At 35.4% G+C, this 8,587-nt stretch overlaps 1 non-coding gene across 1 annotated transcript; it reads left to right on the top strand.

Annotated features, from left to right (window-relative positions):
* Positions 1 to 4,933: 4,933 nt before the first annotated feature.
* On the top strand, positions 4,934 to 5,040 carry LOC122426992. The gene has a single exon (XR_006265333.1). It is a non-coding gene; the product is annotated as a U6 spliceosomal RNA (small nuclear RNA).
* The last annotated feature ends 3,547 nt before the right edge of the window (positions 5,041 to 8,587 follow it).

The raw sequence follows: 8,587 nt of genomic DNA, 5'->3' as shown, positions 1-8,587 counted from the left end.
AAACCAGATACTATGATAAAATCATATAGTCACTAGAGTTTGCAGAAACCAGATCACATATACTTTGCTGGCAAAATTTTCTAATGATACAGTTAGTTTGGAAAATAGCTTTGCATTTCCTTCTGAAATTAAAATGTAACTTACCATCTCACCCAGAAATTACATTCTTGGGCATGTATCCCAGAGAAATGAAAACTTATTTTCATTTAGAAACTTGTACACAACCTTCATAACAGCTTAAATAATAATAGCTAAAATCTGGAAAATACTCAAATGTCCTTCAATTATTAATGGTTAAATAAATTGTAGCAAATCCATACCATGGATTACCAACTGACAATAAAAAGGAATAAACTATTGATAAATACAACTTGGATGCATCTCAAGGAAATTATGTGAAGTGAAAGAAACCAGTGTCATAAAGATGCATAATGTAGATTTCATTTATGCAACATTCATAAAATAACACGAATGTAAATGTGGAGAACTTGGTAGTAATTAATGCAGATTAAAGGAAAGGAAAGGATAAGTCGAGCTCATCCTCTTGATGAGGGTAGCATGAGGGAAACTTGCAGTGATGGTTAAGTATTGCAGTTGTGGTTCTACGAAGCTACATAAGATGAAATTGCCAGAGCTATTCAAACATAGATACATACACATACGCACACATGACTGCATGTATAACTGGCAAAATCTGAATAATCTCAATGGATTGAATAAATGTTAACTTCCTGGGTTTGATTTTGTACTACTACAGTTGTGCAAAATATTAACATTAGCAGAGGCTGGGTAAAGGGTACCTTGGATTTCCCTGTAAATTTCTTTGCATATTCGTATGAATATATAAATATTTTAAAGTAAAAAGTTTTTTACTTTAATAATAATCATTTAAATTAATTTAAAATTATTTTAAAATATTATTTTTAAAATAATAGTTTAAGTTATTTTAAAAATTATTTAATTTTAAAAATTAAAATTATCTAATTTAAATTAATTAAAGTTAAGAAATAAATGAAACACATCAATTGAGTCTAAGATGCATGCAAAGTCAAAGCCAAATGAAGATTCTCTAGAATATTATTTTACAACAGCATAATGTTTTTAAAATTATCATATACCACTTTCTTATTAATAATGAAATAAACAAACTTGGTCACACACTTGTATAAATCCATAATCATTAAATTCATTTATCTTTAATCATTTCTTCCTTAAATATGTTGTGAATTTTTAAAGAATAATTATAGTTGACTTGTCTATGTTATAAACTGCTTCATTTTCTATAACCTGGGTGATAGGAATATCTTAATTTACAATACATCATTTTAAAAAAACTATGAAGGTTAGGAAGTCATTTGGAGGTGACAAGAGAGAGTCACACTTTTTCTCTTTGAAGCATTTTTACAGTGAATTCCATGATAGTTTCAAAACAATTCATATGAGAAAGAATTGTGCCATTTAAGCTTTAAGAGATAATTGAAAAAAATTTGGTCATTTTTCTGTATACTTCCTGTTTTAAACCAAAAATAACTTTAAAAGAGTCACGTTTTGAGATAGCATTTAATATTCTTGAAAAATGGCTGAAATATTGTAGCACGTTGTTGTCATTTCATAAGTCGTGTCTGACTTGTGACCCAGAGGACTGTAGCCAGCGAGACTCCTCTGTTCATGTGATTTCCCAGGCAAGAATACTGCAGTGAGTTGCTGTTTCCTTCTCCAGGGGATCTTTCCGACCCAGGGGTAGAACCCACATTTCCTGCATCGGCAATCAGATTCTTTACTACTGAGTCACTAGGGAAGCCCATGTTTTAAACATTTTTCAGCCAAATTTATGGTTTGCTCTTTTTCCATGTTAAAACACATAGATTTAATTCATTCATTTAAACTGCTAAATTAAGTTGCCTTGTGTGGCTATTCCCCTGCTTACTTATCTATTTTCCTTCATGGCAGTGTTTCCAATATTTTATTATTATACAAAATGCTTCAATAGAGATAATATTTTTCATGTCTTGAAAGGACAAGAGATTTTAACTTAAAATACTCCATACTGAAGAGAATTACTGGTAGGAATACAAGTTGATACCATCTTTCTGGAAAACAATTTGGCAACATGTGCCAAGACCTTAAAAAATATGCATACTGATTAACCCTATAAAGAAACTTCTAAGATATACTATTCAGTGGTTCTCAAACTGTGGTCCCCAGACCAGCAGCAGCAGCACAAGCAGATCCTCAGGGCTCTACACCAAACCTACTCGATCAGAAGTTCTGAGGATGGGAATAAGCAACCCATGGCTTACCAAGCTCAACGGGTGATTCCAGCACTGCTGCTGCTGAGTCGCGTCAGTCGTGTCCGCCTCTGTGCGACCCCATAGACGGCAGCCCACCAGGCTCCGCCGTCCCTGGGATTCTCCAGGCAAGAACACTGGAGTGGGTTGCCATTGCCTCCGGATTCTAACACTAAGCTCAATAAACAACGGTTCTAGATAAATGATTAGACAGTCTCAAGGATACTCACTGTAGGATCATAGTTAAGAAAGAAAGTCTGGACTCACCCTCAATGTCTTCATAAATCTTAAAAAAAAAAACAACGGTGATATATATAATGAAGCAAATACAGGATGAAAAATTAAGTTATGTGGGAATATAGCTTTAATATTATACTGTAAGAAACTGGCATAATCTAAAGTTGTGTGTAAGTGATATCCTATAGTATTAGTCTTTTTCTGCCTGAATTATTTTGTATATGGGACCTAAGAAAAACAACAAATTGGTGAATAAACAAGAAGGAAGTAGACTCTCAGAACAAACTACTGGTCACCAGCAGGTGGAGGGAAGGGGAGAAGGGTAATATATAGGTAGGCGATTTAAAAGAAGGGTTATTTTAAGAATACATGAAATTGTGTGTAAAATTTTTGAAAACAGTAAACCATTATGTAATTTAAAGAATTTTTCATTCAGTAAAAATGTTTTAAAAATTAGGGAAAAAATAAAATTGCATATATGGCAAAATCATAACTTTTAAAAGGAGATATATATCCAAAGATATTAAGAATTATCACATATATGTACACATACATATAGTCTGAATTAATATATTTACATTTAGTTACTATATCACTCATTTATGCTATCATTTGAAATCCCTCCAGTTGTATTTATTAATGATTAAAATGATAAATAATGCTTACATTTTTATAAAAATAAATGTTACTGACTTTTTAAAGCCCATATACCATGGTGTTTTGATATGCAAATAGGTTTGCAACAAGGTAAACTGAGTTTTAGAAAGATGTCATCTTATGCAACAATTTGCTTAGGATTGACAGTTAAAGGTTATATTTAGATGATGTCTATAACATGTATTCACACGTATTTTAAAAGTCTATTAAAAGAAATATAAGGAATGTTAAAACTGGATGGTGTGATATCTAGTGAAATACAGACTTAAAATCTATGCCATTAGAACCTGCAAATTTATAAGAACGAGCTTTAAATCTGTTAGCAGTTGAATTTCTAGGTAAAGTTCTCACTATTCTCTATGGTTATCAAATGGATCGTTATAACCTCAACATTCATTTAAATAATTCAAATGTTATTTATCCCATTATATATAACCCCATTATTTTTTTAAATAGCTAATATAATTTAGCTCACATCTGATGCATATATCAGGATCAAAATTTAATTCTAATTTTCCTGAACTAGAGAATAGGTTTTGTCTGAGCTCTGTAGAACCTTTAACTTTAGCTTGTAATTCTCAGTATGCTTCTATTACATTCACAGAATAATAGGGAGTATGCCTGTAGGTAGTTTAATACTGTTAAACTCCTATGGATCATAATGAAATACCATGGAGCCCAGCATGCTTTATATTTTAAAAGTTATGGGTTGTTAACAATACACTTTTATTAAAATTCCTATTAATTTTTGCTGTCAATCTGAATATAAAATTACTTTATCACTTTTCTGCAGAATAAAAAAGTGAAGAAAACATTACTTTATTTCTAAGTGTTTATCTGGCCAAAAATGGAAAAAGAAGTTTAGAAAAAGGCAACTATATTATAGTCTAAGAACAGACAATTTTTGAATATTTTAGTACTGAAATGGCACAGTTATACATCTATTCATGTAGTGATTTGTTCAAAAGATATTTATATTGAGCCAAGGAATTGTATGAAGCATTAAGGATAGGGCAGCTAGCAATGATTAAACCTCTGCCCTCATGAAGCATTCAGTCTAGTGGGAGTAATAAACAGTAGACATATAGTAATTCAAGTACTGATACTATGATAAAAAAAAATAGGAGTATTACCTAAAAAATGAATCTGAATTAAGCATGAAAAGTGGATGAAAGCACTCCAAGAATAAAGCAAAGCCTGTACAAATGACCTAAGGTGAGAAATGACTGAGTAACTGAACTGAACTGAATGAACTGAAGGTGAGAAATTGCTGGTGAGGAACGCTCCCAGGAGTGCAAGTAGATTAGAGTGGCCAAAGAATTGTGAACAAGAGAGCCCAAAGCACCAGATGAAGCTGGGATGAAGACAAGGACAGATACTCAGGCCTCTGTAAATCGTGGTGGGATATTGAGCTTCTCCTAGTACCAAGAAGCCATTGATGTGTCAAAAGGCTGCCCCTGGATACTGAGGGAGAGATCATGTGTGAACATCATTTAGTGTCAAAAAGTGGAAAACATGAATTAATTTCTTTTGCAAACAATGATAAAGTTCTGGATTTTGCTTGAAATGTTAAACGTTTTAAAACTGCAAGTAGAAATACAGATACCAATTTCAACGTTAGGAATGAAGACTTCTTAGTATATAGGAAGATGTAGTGTCTAAGGAGTAAAAATAATATATCTATTCCATTAGACCTCCTACCTTTCTTCTCTTTTAGTCCACAATAAAGACCCTGTCAAGATGTCAGGGTGGTGCTTCCTTTGGTAATATATATGTGAAAACTGGAACAATGCAGAGAAGATTAGCATGGCCCCTGCACAAATATGACACAGAAATGCATATGATCTTTCATATTTTTAGGTTGTTAATAGAGGAGATCCTAAGAGTTCTCTCATGATAAGGGGAAGTTTTCTTTCTTTTAGTGTATCTATATGAAATGATGGATGTTAACTAAATTTATTGTGGCAATCATTTCACAGTATATGTAAATCAAGCCATCATGCTCTGTACCTTAAACTTACACAGTGATATATGTCAATTGTTGTTGTTCCGTTGTGCAGTCATATCCGACTCTTTGCGACCCCATGGACTGCAGCACACAGGCCTCCCTGTCCCTCACCATCTTCTGGAGTTTGCCCAAACTCATGTTCATTGCCAGTGAGTCATCTGTGCACATCAAATGACCAAAATTCTGGAGCTTCAGCTTCAACATCAGTCACTCCGGTGAATATTCAGGGTTGATCTCCCTTCAGATTGCCTGGTTTGATCTCCTTGCTGTCCAAGGGACTTTCGGGAGTCTACTCCAGCACCACAATTTGAAGGCATCAATTATTTGGCATCCTGCCTTCTTTATGGTCCAGCTCTCACAACCATATGTGACCACTGGGAAGACCATACCCTTGACTATACAGACTTTTGTGGGCAGAGTAATGTGTCTGCTTTTCTTTCTTTTTTTTCCATTTATTTTTATTAGTTGGAGGCTAATTACTTTACAATATTGTAGTGGTTTTTGCCATCCATTGACATGAATCAGCCATGGGTTTACAAGTGTTCCCCATCCCGATCCCCGCTCCCACACTGTCTAGGTTGTCATCGCTTTCCTGCCATGAAGCAATCGTCTTCTGTTTTCATGGCTGCAGTCACTATCCGCAGTGATTTTGGAGCCCAAGAAGAGGAAATCTGTCACTATTTCTACCATTTCCTCTTCTATTTGCCATGCGGTAATGGGGCCAGATGTTATGCTCTTAGTTTTTTCAATATTTAGTCTCAACCCAGTTCTTTTACTTTCCTCCACCCTCATCAAGAGTGTCTAGTTCTTCACTGTCTGCCATTAGAGTGGTATCATCTGCATATCTGAGTTTGTTGATGTTTCTTCTTCCTATCTTGATTCCAGCTTGTAACTCATCCAGCCCAGCTTTCTCATGATATGTGCTCAGCGTATAGGTTAAACAGACAGCGTGACAGCCTGTCATACTCTTTATGATGTGTCAATAATATGTCAATTATTTCTCAATGAGATGGGAAAAAAAAAGTCCGGGTGTCTAAAGATTGTTAGCGAGGTATGAGCCTGTTTTGGTTCTGGAGTCCTAGCTCTCGTGTGTCTCCATCCACACATTCTCTAGCCCTGGTCTCAGTTTATTTGGTCATATCATCATTTGTAATACATACAAGCACTTTTTCCCCTAAAATCCAAAGAGAATCCTGTTTGCAGTATTACATTTTTGAAAACAGCACTCCAGGGCTGTGCCCCAGGAAATACAGAGGTACCTGATGAAAGCCATTCTTTTGGAGAAAGATACACCCCCTCTTTGATGCTTTTCTCCAAAATATTTTCCTAGCAACAACAAAGACACATGGGCTATCTGGCTCCTTTAAGAGCTCACTCACTGCTGAGCTTGGGGAGAGGGAGGGGTTGCTTGCTGGTCTTAGTAACAGTATCCCCTATACATTTTAACTCCCTTTGCCACCCCCAATTCCACTTGCAAACTGAAAATTGAAGAATGAGATATCTCAAAAACATAAAATCCTCTTTTGCCTGGCGGGATGTCTTTATTCCTGAGTAATTTCTCCAAATAACACCCTTGAGTCTCTGAAAATGTAAAAATTGCCTGTAGAGTCAAGGCAAATGAGGGCTAAATCCATTCATTATTTCTTTCTAGACCCTCATTCACCTCTAGTTGTAGGAAGCATCACAAACACAGGACTGATGAAAAGTGTGTAAACGTATTGTCCAGATACTTAGGTTGTCACAGGGAGCAGTTTTTGTTTTTGATTTTAATATAAGCAAAGCTGGGCAGTGAAAATGTTCAGGTGAGAATAGAGATTTTTCTTTCTGAAAGATAATATTTCTTATCCTGAATGATTTGATTCTTTGAATTCCATGGCAAATTCGGAAATCTGTTCTTATGTGACCTACTCTTGGATCCTTGCTTATATCTTCATTACCCAGCAAAGAGTAAGCATAATTGATAAGCAATCCATGGTCCTCTTCATTTTGCTATGGATTGTCTTTGACTCTTTCAAGATAGTTTCTAAGTCATGTTTTGGTCCTAAATTACTCCAAACCCTCAGTGACTAAATCCAACTTAATAGTGTTCACCACTCAAGGGACCCTGGCAGATAGATCAGCCATCACCTCAAACATTGCCAGTCAACATGCTTAAGAGATAGGATGTGCTCAAAGGTCTCATGAATTCAACTTAATGCTCTGGACCAGAGATGACATGCTCCAGTGGCTTCTGTTCACAACTTCCTGACTAGAGCTAAACATGATGCTACCAAAAAGAAACCAAAACATACAATCCTAACATGTCTCTGAAAGCAAAGAGCCAGAAATAGTTGAGGAATAGCAGTAAGGACCATCCCAATCCTGTACAAGAACTTTTTTTTTTCTTTCAAAAATGTAGAGAAAATTGAGAAAGACTAAACAGATAGTAAAGTACACAAAACACATTTTTCATTGTTAAGAGTCTGTTTATAAAAAGTAATGTTCCACCAGCTGTATGAATGATTTCTTTGTAAATAACAACATGGGAGCTATTAGTCTTTTATCTCCAAATGTACATACTATGGGACTTCTGTCATTTACATCTCACCTTAGCAAAATGGTAGCTCAGATGGTAAGAAATCTGCCTGCAATGTGGGAGATTTGGGTTCAATCCCTGGGTCCAGAAGATCCCCAGGGGAAAAGCATGGCAACCCACTGCGATATTCCTGCCTGGAGAACTGCATGAACAGAGAAGCCTGATGAGGAGGTACGGAGTCAGACATGACTGAGTGACTAACATTTTCACTTTAGCAAAATAGGATGAGGAAGAATAAATCAGGAGAAAGGGCAAAGAAGGAGTTGATAAAGCTAAAAACAAAATTAGAATCCAATATTTGACAGGAGATCTGGTATGCTTTTCTAGGACTCAGTGACAAATTTGGCTCTGAACATTCCAGGAAACATGCAAAAAAAGAAATATAATCAATGGTGTGATACATAGTAGCTACAAGTTAAAAGCAAAATGTGTCATGAGAAGAAGCACAGTAATATCTGGCCCATGAGTCCTCAGGCACAGGGAATATATAATGTAGCAACAGAAAGTAACAGAAAGCATGTCTGCCATAGCGTAAGACTGTAAGGCTGTAGCCTACTCTATCTTTTACTAAAATCTCACATGCATACATCACAAATATTTTTACTATTATTTTCAGGCTTCCTGATGATTATTATAATGATTTGGCTGTGTTTGTCAATATCCCACACCTTTACGGTCATCCAGGACATGAATGAGGAAAGAAATGTGCTTTTTCTCCCTAAGGTAACACTTACATAAACCACAGCTCACAAACAGGCATCAAGACTGCTAAATGTGGCTTTCAACTGTGTACTTCACACAGTATTGTTTTTAAACTCGAAT

Source organism: Cervus canadensis, chromosome 24 (assembly GCF_019320065.1).
Source record: "Cervus canadensis isolate Bull #8, Minnesota chromosome 24, ASM1932006v1, whole genome shotgun sequence".
NCBI classification, from domain to species: Eukaryota; Metazoa; Chordata; class Mammalia; order Artiodactyla; family Cervidae; genus Cervus; species Cervus canadensis.
The sequence above is the reverse complement of the archived record's forward strand: the minus strand, read 5'-3'. Positions and strand labels throughout refer to the sequence as shown.